We start from the raw sequence: 13,607 nt of genomic DNA on the forward strand, positions 1-13,607 counted from the left end.
AAACCGGTTGAAATGGTTTTACCCTAACTTGTTATCTGTTACTCGACCAGTCCTGTACTCCGGAGATGCGCCAGTACCCCAAGTTTCTTCACCTACACAAAACGATCACGACTTTGAGGAAACAAGGTCTTCTTTAAGTGATGAAAGTGGGACAAGTGATTTTAACCCAATTTTTTTCTGAGCCTCAGCCCTTTAATCAGGAAGACCTCAGTGCATTAGTCAGAGACCTTGGTCTTTCTAAAAAAGCATCGGAGATTCTAGCTTCTCGATTAAAGCAAAGAAATCTTGTAACCCCGGAAACAAGAATTTCATACTATCGTAACCGAGAGACAGAATTGCTTTCATTCTTTGCTAAAGATGACGACTTTGCTTTTTGTTCAGATGTTCCTGGTTTATTGAAAGCAATGGGAGTACAGAAGTATGATCCAAATGAATGGCGTTTATTTATTGATTCTTCTAAACGTACAAAAAAAACGTACCTAAAATGTGTACTTATGCATAACGGCAATAAACTGGGTTCGATACCGATTGCACATTCAAGTACAGTCAAAGAAGAATATGCTACTGTAGCTTCTGTTATGGATAAAATCAAGTACAACGAACACAAGTGGCTGATATGTGTAGATCTAAAGATGGTGAATTTTATTCTTGGACAACAAGGGGGCGGCTATACAAAATATCCATGTTTTTTTTGTTTGTGGGACAGCAGAGCTAAGTCTGTGAGCACTGGGTTAGAAAAGATTGGCCTTCCAGGCAAACTATGGTTCCGGGAAAGCTGAATGTGATAAATGAACCCCTTGTGTCCAGGGATCGTATAATACTGCCACCTTTACATATCAAACTAGGGCTTATGAAACAATTTGTGAAAGCTCTAAACAAGGATGGTGAATGTTTTAAATTCATCGCTAAAAAGTTCCATAACTTGAGCACAGAGAAACTTAAAGCCGGAATTTTTGATGGTCCTCAAATAAGAAGGTTGATAAAGGATGAAAACTTTAATAGTTACATGACTGATATTGAAAAAAATGCCTGGAATGAATTCGTTTGGACTGCACAAAATTTTCTGGGAAACAAAAAGGACGAAAGCTATGCGGAGCATATTGAGCTGATGTTGTTACACTTCCAGCAGCTTGAATGTAATATGAGCATCAAGGTACACTTCCTCCACAGTCATTTGGACTGTTTCCCTGAAAATCTTGGTGATCTGAGTGAAGAACAAGGGGAACGGTTCCATCAAGACATTCGAACTATGGAGGAACGTTACCAGGGTCACTGGAATGCTCACATGATGGCAGACTATTGTTGGAGCATTAAAAACAGCCCTCGTGAACCACCAAGTCAAGCAAGAACATCTTATAAAAGAAAATTTTTTGATAAGTAGTAGTGGTTGTTTTTCTAATGAGTTTCTTAATAAAATATAGATTTTTCTTAAAAAACGCGTTTTAATTATTTTATCTCAAAAATTGAAGTTGATACGAACAATTTGCCTTCAGATCTGAAATCAGCACTCAGAGAAAGTATAATATTAGTATTAGTCATAATATTTCATGCAACAAAAATGCTGTTTCCTTGTGTAATCGTAAAGTAGCTGATCATTGTCACATTACTGGAAATTTCAGAGGACCTGCCCACTCTAAATGTAACCTCAACTTCAAAATTTCCTCTATTTTACCAATACTTTTCCACAATTTATCCGGATATGACTGCCACCTTTTTATCAAACAAATTGCTGATATAGATAATGAGGGTTTAGATGCCATACCCAATAATAAAGAAAAATATATAAGTTTTCCCAAGTCAGTTTTGGTTGATAACGAAGGTGACAGACGAAAATATCTTACATTACGCTTCCTCGACTCGTTCCGCTTCATGGCCTCTTCTCTAGATAGTTTGGCTAATAATCTGAGTGAATGTGACTTTAGTCATGTTAAGCAATCTTTCTCCGCACACGATCAATTTAAATTAGTTACTCCCGTGTGACTTACGAGTACATAGACTCATTTGATAGGCTGAATGAGACTGCTCTACCACCTAAGGTGGCTTTCTACAGTAAAATGTCCGATGAAAATGTAACTGATGAGCAGTATACGCATGCAGTAAACGTTTGGAATAATTTTTCTTGTAAAACATTATTAGATTATTCAAACGTTTACTTAAAAACAGATGTGTTACTGCTATCGGACGTTTTCGAAAAATTCAGGAAAGTTTGCCATAATTATTATAACCTCGACCCCACAGATTATTTTACTGCTCCTGGTCTTTCGTGCATGGAATGCCATGCTCAATAAAACAAACGTTAATTTAGAGTTGCTAACTGATATCGATATGGTACATTTTATATACGTGGCGGTATATCTCAATGTTCCCTGCGAGAAGCGGTCGCCAATAATAAATATCTACGATCATACGACCCCAAAAATGTCCACAAATTATTTAGCATATTGGGCTATTAATAATTTGTATGGGTGGGCGATGTCTCAATATCTACCAATAAGCAACTTCAAGTGGATGAGTGAAGTGGAAATAGAAAATTTTAATATTGGTAATATTGATGACAATTTGGATGATGGTTATATATTGGATGTGGATATTATTTATTCGGATAATCTCCACGATCCACATAATGATCTACCGTTTCTGGCAGAGAACATTCGCCTTCCTAATTTAAAACATTCGCCGACCAATATTCGATTAATAGCCAATTTCATGAATAAGGGCTCATTCACAATGAACATAAACGTAACACGTAGAACGTAATACGTAATTCGTTAAAAGATAAATTACAGTGTTTTATATTGATACGTTCACAATAAGCAAACGTAAGAATTACGTTTACGTATAAATTACGGGCGCCCGTAACGCATACGTAAAGTTAAGCAAATTTCAACTTAAGAAAAACTATGTTGTTCATTATAGGGTTTTAAAACATGCCATCAAGTGTGGATTAATTGTTGAAAAAATTAATCGAATATTGGAATTTAAATAGTCACCTTGGCTGAAATCCTACATCGATTTCAACACCACCTTACGACAGCACGCCAAAAATCAATTACAAAAAGACTTTTTCAAATTAATGAATAATGTATGCCATTTTTGGTAAAACGATGGAAAACGTCGATAAGCGAATTGATTTGAGGTTAGTAGCATAAAAAAAAGAAGAACTGTAAGTCAAGATTCAGTTGAAACTTTTTTTGCAAAAGTTAGAATGGTGGCTTATAGAAATACTAATTCAATTCCAACACATTTCGTAGTTGTGTATCGGATATATTGCAACATGGAATGTCATCTGCTCAATCAGCAGTGGCAAACTATTTGTTCGCATCTGATAATTTTTTATGGAACTACTGAAAAGATGAATGTGTTTTTTTATAAAAATCACAGCTTTTAGAACGTATAATCACGCAAAGGTTAAGAGCTGCCGCTCCCTAAAAGTAGCCTAACAAGACTCAATGATACTTCTAGTTTTATAGTTCAGTTAACTTTGGCCGTGAAATACTTTGTAATTTTCATATAAACATCGTTAATTATTTTTTTAGTGACCACAATCTCAGGCTAACGAAACTCTGACTGACGAAACACTTTCAATTCACAATAAACATTAAGAATCATGTTAAAAACCACCCAACCTGAAAAGCAATTATTGCTTATGTTAGTGCGTATATTTTAACTCTTTGCGGCACAAAGATTGGATTGTATAACATCTACTTGTATAGTGGTGCACTTCATAGTAGTAGATAAAAGCCGATTCTAGAACCTCAGGTCAAGGTCAAGGCCAAGGTCACGTTGAGTGACCATGACCTTGACCTTGCCCTGAGGTTCTGGGAGGAGGTTCCAGAATCGGCTATTGCAAAGGGGGTCGTTGACCAGTAACCTTGACCTAAACAATGACCTTTACTTTGAGCTCACCTCAGGTCAAGATCACGTTGAGTGACCATGACATTGATCAGTAACCTTGACCTGAACAATGACCTTTACTTTGACCTCAACGGAGAACTTGAAGTCAACCTTAATTGTGACCGTGACGTCCCCACCTAAAATGATGTGCATAAATAGCAAGTGAGGTTCATAAAAGATTAGTTTCATTGAAATCATCCGACGTAGTGGTGACATAACAACGCAGAACAAGTAAGTCCATAAACACTTGTCTTACAGCAGAAGTATTAATGTTATATATACTTAGTGGGTTCCAGACAACAATATACAAAAGCACCGAAGAGAAGTCTCGAGGTTCAACAGGCGGTGTCCAAAAAAGCGAGCATAAGTCCGAAGCTGATAAAACCCTCGTTGACACCCGTGGCATCTGAAGAGGTGTTAAAACAAGAAAAGTTTAATACAGTTATAGAGTGTGGTAACAATATGCAAGCGGTCGCTGATGGAAAAGATTCGTTTGCAGACTTAAGCCCTTTTATTATGACGCAAAGTGTTAACGGTAATAATGAAGTAGTTTCGAGAATAGATAACATGGAGAGCTTAACCAACATGTCGGACAGTACAGTAAGAGCAAGTAGAGGTCCTCTATTTTCGGAAACAGTGTATGTACTAAATAAGAGCCGCACGAAATGTGTGGCAATAGGATTAAGTGCCGACTTACATTTTGAACCAGTGGTAAGGTTAATGGGAAAAGGTCAATGTTTAACATTAACGGAAAACGATTGGCACAACATTATTATGTATAAGTCAACAATCACAAACAGTTTTGCTAATCAGTCTCCGTCGCAGATAGTGTTGTGTGGTGTCAGTATATCGTGCGATTGGATGGAAAACGTTTGCAAGATTTTAAAGTTGGAGAGGGGTGGAGAATATGTATATATTGCATATGAATCGTTGCATGAGCTTTGGAACGTAGCAGATTTAGTAGCAACTCGACTGAAATTATTGAGAACTGTGAATTACAAAGCATATTATGATAGTGTTATAAACGCGTTAGCTGCAATGGATGGAGATGTGAAACGTAATATGTTAACGATGCTCAATGAATCGTGTTCTGAACAAATATGTATAAGTAAGGAAGTGATGTTGTACAATTTCGATAAAATTTTGTTGAATGTAGATTTGTTTAAATTATTTCACAATCAATAAAGACATGGGTAAGGTGCGGATTGATGAGAGTAAAAATGAGATGCATAGAATGTATGCATGGACTTATGCGTATAGACAATCACGAAAGTGTAATTGGGAGGAAATGTATTTAGATCGTCTTAGATTTAAGAATAGAATAAGTTATGTAAATGATATGTTACACCTGTACTTAAGCAGCGAATTTAGAAATAAGATTTTTCATGAAAGATTTAAATATGTAATGACTTAAAATAAATAAATATTTTTTTTCAAATGTGAGCGTATTATTAACCATCCAATATTAACCGAATAATTTGCGAAAGCTATTAAATATAATGGTATGAATGTTAGGACAGTGAAACAGTATGCATCGATCAAGCAAACGGTCTGGTCGAGGTATTGTGAATACATTAATCAATAAGCTTCCGATAGAACTACATTTGCCAGGTTATAATTATTGCGGTCCGGGAACCAAATTGGTAAAGAGATTAGTTCGTGGAGATCAGGGAGTGAATAAATTAGACGACGCCTGTAAAAAGCATGATATTGCCTACGCAGCGACATCGAATTTAGCTGAGCGACACATAGCCGATAAAGAGTTGTATAAGACAGCGAAAGAGCGGTTGAGAAGTAAAGACGCAAGCTTAGGAGAGCGACTATCGTCGGCGTTAGTGTCAACGATAATGAAAGGAAAAACAATAATGGGTATGGGAATGCAAATTCGTGCCCTAAGACGTAGAGGGACAACTCGTCAGAAGTTGAAACGTGGCGGTAAGTTGTCGTTTACGCAGGCAATGAACTTAGTGCGGCGAGCGATTGCACAGACCAACAGTACGAATACAAAGGGAGGTGTACAAGTGGGTTACAATCTGTTGAAACCTTATCAAGGTAGAATACTTAAACCGCGCGGAAAAATTATCAAGTTTCCCAAGACGGGAGGTTTTTTACCCTTAATACTTGCAGCTTTGGGTGCTCTCGGTTCTTTAGGCGGAGGTGCAGCAGCTATTGCAAAAACCGTAAACGAAGCAAAAATAGCAAGGGAGCAGTTACAAGAAGCCGAACGTCACAATCGGGCTATGGAACCAAAAGCGATCGGCAGCGGTTTGTATATTAAACCATATAAGCAAGGTTGCGGACTAGTCATGAAAATCAAAGCGACTAAAACGCACCAAGAGGGCGAACAAAATTGGTACAGGAATGTTTATTAATCCATATAAAAAGGGTTGTGGTTATAAAACTGTAGCAAAAAACTAATAAAAATACCCCAACATTCTTTAACGGATGTAGAGTTAAGGCGATATGCACGAGCGCTTGATCTGTTAAACTTTCGTGGGGTGTACATGAGAAACAATTTACCGAAGAAAATCCGAAAACGAGAGAGTGGGATAATAAATCTTGATAATCGTACGGGTCCCGGTACTCACTGGACAGCTTACAACAAGGATGGTGTAAATGTTAACTACTTTTACAGTTATGGAGATTTACGACCACCGATTGAAGTGGAGAAGTATTTTATATCGGATGGGGGGAGAAATATTGTGAGGTATAATTATCGACGATATCAAAAAGAAGATCAAACAAATTGTGGACAATTGTGTTTGCATTTCTTAGATAGTTTAAATACCAAGGAAGTATCCGTGTAAGATTAGTCTTGAGAACAACAATGGAACAAGATACAATACATACAAGTTATACATTTACGCTCACCGGAAGGGGATCGGAGTTGTCTTGTAACTTTAACCCACCGATTTATTTGAATGAACTCGGTACATACGAGTTAGCTCTTTTAAATTTCGAAACGTTCAATACGTTACCTAATATCGATTCAACAAACAATATTTTACAATATGAAGATCATATGGGAAATTTTACACAGAATATTGAAATACCGCTAGGAACGATATTAACGAATACGTTAAAAAAACATTAACAGCGAGGAATATTCTCAGCGTGACTACACCGGGTACACAGATACGCATAAGAGGAAATAATAATACGCAACGTGCTGAGATAAAAACAAACCGGCGAATAAATTTTGCTAGCGATAATTCAATCGGTTCCTTACTTGGTTTTAACCCTAAAGTTATACCTAAAAACACGATAACAGAATCGGATCATATCGTGAATATAAATAAAACGAATGCATTACAAATTTATTGTAATTTGAGCTCCGGATCGTATACGAATGGACAACCCATGCACGTGTTGTATCATTTCTTCCCGAACGTACCGGCTGGTTTTAAAATAATAGAAGCTCCGCAACAACCGATTTACTTACCTGTTACAACGAACGTGATTAGTACCTTAATAGTACGCATACTTGATCAGGACGGTCAGTTGGTAAACTTCAGAGACGAAGAAGTGACCGTGAGAGTGCACTTGAAATCGGTGTGAGTAGTAGGGTATTTAATATGGGTATAGTGTACGACGTTCGAAGAAAAGCACAGGAAAGTCTGGGTGATAGAGTAATGTATAAAACGGTACGAAAGGATGTAAAACCTAACAGTAAGCAAAAATCAACTACCCAGTTAACACGCGTCAATCGTCAGTATTTAAGCAACTTAGGTTTTCAACTACTATAAATGGAGTCCTTAAACGTCACGGAGAAAATAAAAGTAGATAACTCGATTGTAAGTTACGAATATCATTCCCATCAACCGTTTGGTTCTACTAGCTTCGGTAACAATGATGAAATTCGTATAGGCATACCCGAAATAGACAATTACACATTGCCTCATGAAAGTTTTTTGTATGTGGAAGGGAGCGTACGTAAACTGGATGCGAGTGGTAAAGCAACAAAAGATGCTAGTGCAACTGCAAAATTGGTAAATAATCCTGTAGCGTTTATGTTCAGTGATATTCGCTATCTTATAAATGGTGTTCAAATAGATGGAGTGAGAAACGTGGGGTTAACATCATGTATGAAAGGATACTTTTCGTATACCCCTCACGATATAATAAAGTTGACGAACGCAGGTTGGAACATGGGCGAGGATCTGCTAGGTCAAGTGGTCCCAACATCCCCTGTAACGGGTGCAATAATGGATAAAAATGGAAATTTTGGATTGAGTGTACCGCTAAAGACATTAATAGGGTTTGCTGAAGATTTTAAAACAATTGTGATGAATGTGAGACAAGAGCTAGTGTTAATTCGTAATAATGATGTGCTTGTGAATACGGTACAAGAACCGTTACAGTGAAAAATCGATAAAGTTGTGTGGAGAATGCCCCATCTAGCCGTAGGCTTACGAGAACAATTAGCTCTAACAAAAATAGCAGGACGAAATATTGATCTGCAAATACCTTTTCGCAGTTGGGAAGTACATGAATATCCTTCTTTACCTCAAACAACAAAGCAGTCATGGGCTGTGAAAACAGCTCCGCAGTTGGAAACACCTAGATTTATAATAATTGGGTTTCAAACAAAGAAGAAAGGAAAACAGTTGGCGAACATGGCAACCTTTGATAATGTAAAACTCACCAATTTGACGGTATTCCTAAACGGTGAACGCTACCCATACGATAATCTGAACGTGGACTTTGATAGTAATCGTGTCGCAGTGTTATATGACATGTATATACGCTTTCAAAAGTCCTACTATGGGAAGGAAGGAGAACCATTACTCACTCCGAAACAATTTATTGAAAATTATCCACTGATTGGAATTGATTGTACATATCAAGCAGAAGCGCTACACAAAAGTGGGGTAGAAATACGGATAGAATTTACGACAAAAAATCCGATTCCTGATGGTACCACAGCATACTGTTTAGTTTTACATGATAAGGCGTTTCAATATTCTCCACTAACAAAAATCGTCAAACAAATGACTTGAGTATGGGGAAAGAAGGGTTGGTAGTGTGTAGTTGGATCGGATCCTGAGCCGCATCGCACCCTCATCATCCGAAATGTGAGACTTCTATATCCAGCGTAAACAAAAAAAGTCGTAGAGTATAAGTTGTGCGACAGATTTCTACGGCTGCATAGTATGGATAATCGTGTTGATGCACGGAAGCAAGATGTATTCAAATAAAACTCAATACATAATTCTCGATATACAAGGTTTCATGGTCAACGAATATCAGTTCGTACCTAAAGAATTAGCATCATGTGATAGTAACAAATGCATTACCCACCACGTTTTTCAACCGAGTAGCAGTATAGCTTCATTACCATCTAAATATAGGAATACTGCAAACTGGTTAATGACACATCATCATTGCATCGACTGGAAAGTTGGTTTTATCCATCCAATGGAATTCGACGCCATAGTCAAATATCTGTGTCGGAATGTCAAGAAAGTGTATGTTAAAGGACCTGAAAAAATTAAATTTTTAAGACATATTATTTCCGCACCGATAATTGCGTTGGAAGGTAGTATCTATAAACTTGAGATGGGTATACCGAGCTGTGCTTTTCACTCGCGACGAAGAAGTATGTGTGCTCTTTCTAATGTACGCCACTTACAAGAAGTTGTCGAAGAGGGGGTGCAAAACAAGGATGCAAAAGACAGTCGGTGACTATAAAGCAGAGACAAGTCGTAATGGGGGATAGTTAAGAGCTGGTTGCGATGGGACAAGTGTTCACTCTGCCAAGAAAGTGTACAGCGTTATGAAAAAATATGAACGAGACGCCTCATTTGCGAACATTTCAGCTCGTGATTTAAAATATTTACCAACACAGTATTATTTCGATAAAGTACCATCTATGGAATTACGAAGAATTTGGACCCAACTACCGTTCGCCTACCAGCAATCGAAAATGTTACAAATGAAGTTACCGTGTCTTGAACATTATAATAATGATTGTGCGGAAACTCATTTCGATGGACCACCACCACCTAAAATGCATTGTATTAAATGTACGTTAGAAAAGAAATAAATGTTATTTTTTTATCCATATTGATGAGTTTTATTTAAAGAAACCTCTAGTATGACAGATAGTATGACCTCCCCTTGGGCCATAGGCGATAACAAGAAGACCTGGACAACCTCGCATTCCCAGACAGTATGACCTCCCCTTCAGTCACAGGCGATAACAAGGAGAAGACCTGAACGACCTCGCATTCCCAGACAGTTGACCGGACAAATACCTGTTCACTAACCCGTACTTAAAGGTAGTGGAAAGTGGGTTACTCCTCACTCCGTGTACAGCAGTCGCTGAGTGATATAGTAGAGTACAAAAGACGATAATTCCTTAAAAAGTGTGTTTACGATAATAACGGATTTTGTTAAAAACTGTGTTTTTCCGACCACGAAGAAATCGCCTTCTGCTAGAAAACCATTTGAAAAGTAAGTTACATCAATACAATTTTTATCGGTTTTCTTCATGTATGTTTGTGATGATTTCAGGTATTAATTGTTATACGCTGAGAAAAGTGGTTCTTCAGCGCATTGCAAACCTGTCAGACGTGATAGAAAACCATTTGAAAAGTAAGTTACATCAGTACAATTTTTACCGTTTTTCTTCATGTATGTTTGTGATGATTTCAGACATTAATTGTTATACGCTGAGAAAAGTGGTTCTTCAGCGCATTGCAAACTTGTCAGACGTGAGCGAACGTATAATTTTAATAAAATAATCCAAATTTTTTGTAACCCTTTTGATTCCTTGAAGTCTTTCCCATTATGCTTCACTTAATTGGTAACAGCCACGCTCGTGCAAGCGATAATACCGATGGTATGACCGACCCACTGGTTGCCGTGCTGCCACGCAATAACGACAGTACGAATGTTGTTGAGTCAAGCCTACCGTCGTTACCATTATATTGCAGCGGCAACTTTGACGGTTTGAGTCGTACCATGCAGGATTTCACAACAGACCCACCACTGTACGAGCAAATAATGAATGAGCTCCGGTAACAGCCAGGGAACGACAATGGTGCGATTGTTACCACCAGTCCAACCTTGTTGTTCTACGGCTTAACTCGCATCAGTATGGAGATAGGAGAAGAAGGAACATATCAGGAAGTTGTTGTGCCACCTGAACCTGCTACCAATCAGACCGACGTGGTACAACCACTTTCAGATATTGTACATACGGATGTCACAAGTCAAGCACCTGCTGAAAACCAGGTGCTTGCGGCACCGTCTGTACCAGCGACGGAAGACGTATCCCAACCCTCCGATAGGATATGTGTTTCGCCTGTCTTCTCGAGTGGACCCATACGGTACACATCCCGCCGTATAAAAAAACGCGTCAACTTGTTGTCAAGGGGTTGCGTGAAACAAACTACCCGCCCAAACCCTTCTCCTGCTTCACAAGACTCCTGTAGATTGCTGCGCAACGCATTAGCCAAACCTCCCCGTAACACACGAAGAGTACCTACACTCGCTACAGTAACCAGACCTGCAACGGTGGTTACATCTCCGCCAAAGGTGACCATCGACATCCGTGACAGCCCGCCACCTATCACAACTATCCCACCACAAAATGTGGTGTTCCCACCACCTTTACCTATCCCTACCATCCCGCAGAGGCAAAATCTTCCAGCTGTAAATACCGCACATCCCGACCCATGGGTTGATGCGTTTCTGCATTCAACAACCAACTTGGCAAGCAGTCTTTTGTCCCAAGAGGATTTTTTCATCTTGGGCTTGAAACCTCAATTGCAAACCAAAGTGACGACTTTGGAACGTCATAAGCGCCACTTCGTGAACGCGTTGGATGCAGTAAACCAGAATCCCACCGTCTGCTTTGCTGCTTCTTCAAACATCCTTAACATGTACAACACCAAAATTAACCTGTATAAGTCCCTTCTCAGGCTGCTGCCTGACAACGGTTAATAGCGTTTTTTTTTTGAAGCTCGTTCAGTTTTTTTGTCTCTTGCAGTGTTAACGTTGCAGGAGTTGGCTATGGAGAGCGTTAATTCGACGATTTCCCGTAAAGACCGTACGTTGCGGTTAGTAGATGTTTTACCAAAGATTCTACTACTAAACGTAATGTACAGCTGGGACATATGCTTCTGGCGTCGAATATCCCGAAAGGGCGATCGAATCAATCTTGGGGAGGTTTGCTTCCCCACCGTGGAACGCTTTGGAAAGAAGATGTGGCAAGGCACCGTACATAAGTTGTTCCACGGTTCTCCGGTTGATTGGAGTTCAACTTTCGGAGTGGGTCTTCAGTATCAAGCAAGGTATGTTTTTTATGAATCACATTTGGGCAACCTTTGCTATCGTTGTCGACGCCGCCTACACCATATTAGTATAACGAACGTTTTACAACTGGATTGTCGTGTGAAATTGCGCTCGAAAATAAAGTATGCATCTTCTGAACGATTGCAGACTATTATTTTAAATAAAAATATTGGTGTGCGATGTGTTGTCGTGTGTCTTTGTTTCGAGTCTGTTTTAAACCACAACTTGAGGAGGATCAAAGTACTGAGGAATTGTCGGAGGGATGTCTCAGCAACTAATATGTTGTAGGTGGTTTTTCAAATTTGTACACCATCCTTGTATGATACTGAAAATCGTTTGAATTGATGATATGACAACAAGTTCGCTTCCTTTTCACCTTTTCCGCTCCCATGCTTTTGTTTATATGTATTATTAATTATTTATTTGAATATTTACCGTATCTACTTATTGTTAATTTAATACTAAGTAGTGTAAATTGTACTGTGACTTACACTGCTTTATTTTGTTTAATCACATAACATCTGTATGTGAATAACCCACTGGTGGTTCTACTACATCAACCATACAGATACTTTTGAAATCATGATAATAAATAATTTTGTAAATTTATGTATACCACGTCTTATTGTAAAATAAATATTGTGTAATATTACGCACGCTTTAAATAACTTTCAAACTCAATGTTAACAGTTTATATAGTTAAAGTGTTGTATTATTTTGAATTTTTTGTATGCTACATTTTATGATAAAATAAACTTTGTTTTCTACTACGACTTCATTTCTTGTTAATCTCCCGTTCAAGTATCACCCGTCAGCATGGCTGAAGACGTTAAGTTTGTTAGCCAACCTTTAACACTACCAATCTGTAATCTCCATAACGACTTCGCTGCAAATAAATTTAAACGACATAGCGAATTATTTGGTGGGGAATGTAAACGTGGTTTGATAATTGGTTCTTCAGGTGCCGGAAAAACAAACGTAATGTTAACTTTATTGACAGCTCTCAACGGGTTGCGCTTTTTGAATGTATATTTGTGCTCTAATTCACTCTACCAAATCAAATACGAATTTCTACGACAATTACTTAAACCTATCCGCTCTTGCGGCTATTATGAATACTCAGATGTCGGACGATTTCTACCACCGTCAAAGGTGAAAGAATATTCAATTATTATTTTTGATGATATTGCTCCTACAGAGCAACAGATTATCAAGGAATATTTTTCATACGGTCGTCATAGAAACGTTGATACTTTTTTACTCGCTCAAAGTTATAGCGCCATTTCCAAGCAGCTTTTACGTGACAATTGCAACCTTTTAGTTTTATTTAAACAAGATCTCACTAACTTGAAACATATTTACAACGATCATTTGCTAGGGGACATTACGTGGGATGATTTTGTCAGAATTTG

The 13,607-nt window shown here is 38.2% G+C and overlaps 1 long non-coding RNA gene across 1 annotated transcript; it reads left to right on the forward strand.

Annotated features, from left to right (window-relative positions):
- The first annotated feature begins 10,037 nt into the window (after positions 1-10,037).
- Positions 10,038-10,656, forward strand: LOC139430011 (uncharacterized). The gene is made up of 3 exons (XR_011640578.1): positions 10,038-10,350; positions 10,411-10,491; positions 10,552-10,656. It is a non-coding gene; the product is annotated as an uncharacterized lncRNA (long non-coding RNA).
- Positions 10,657-13,607: the final 2,951 nt, after the last annotated feature.

Source organism: Onthophagus taurus, chromosome 6, assembly GCF_036711975.1.
Source record: "Onthophagus taurus isolate NC chromosome 6, IU_Otau_3.0, whole genome shotgun sequence".
NCBI classification, from domain to species: Eukaryota; Metazoa; Arthropoda; class Insecta; order Coleoptera; family Scarabaeidae; genus Onthophagus; species Onthophagus taurus.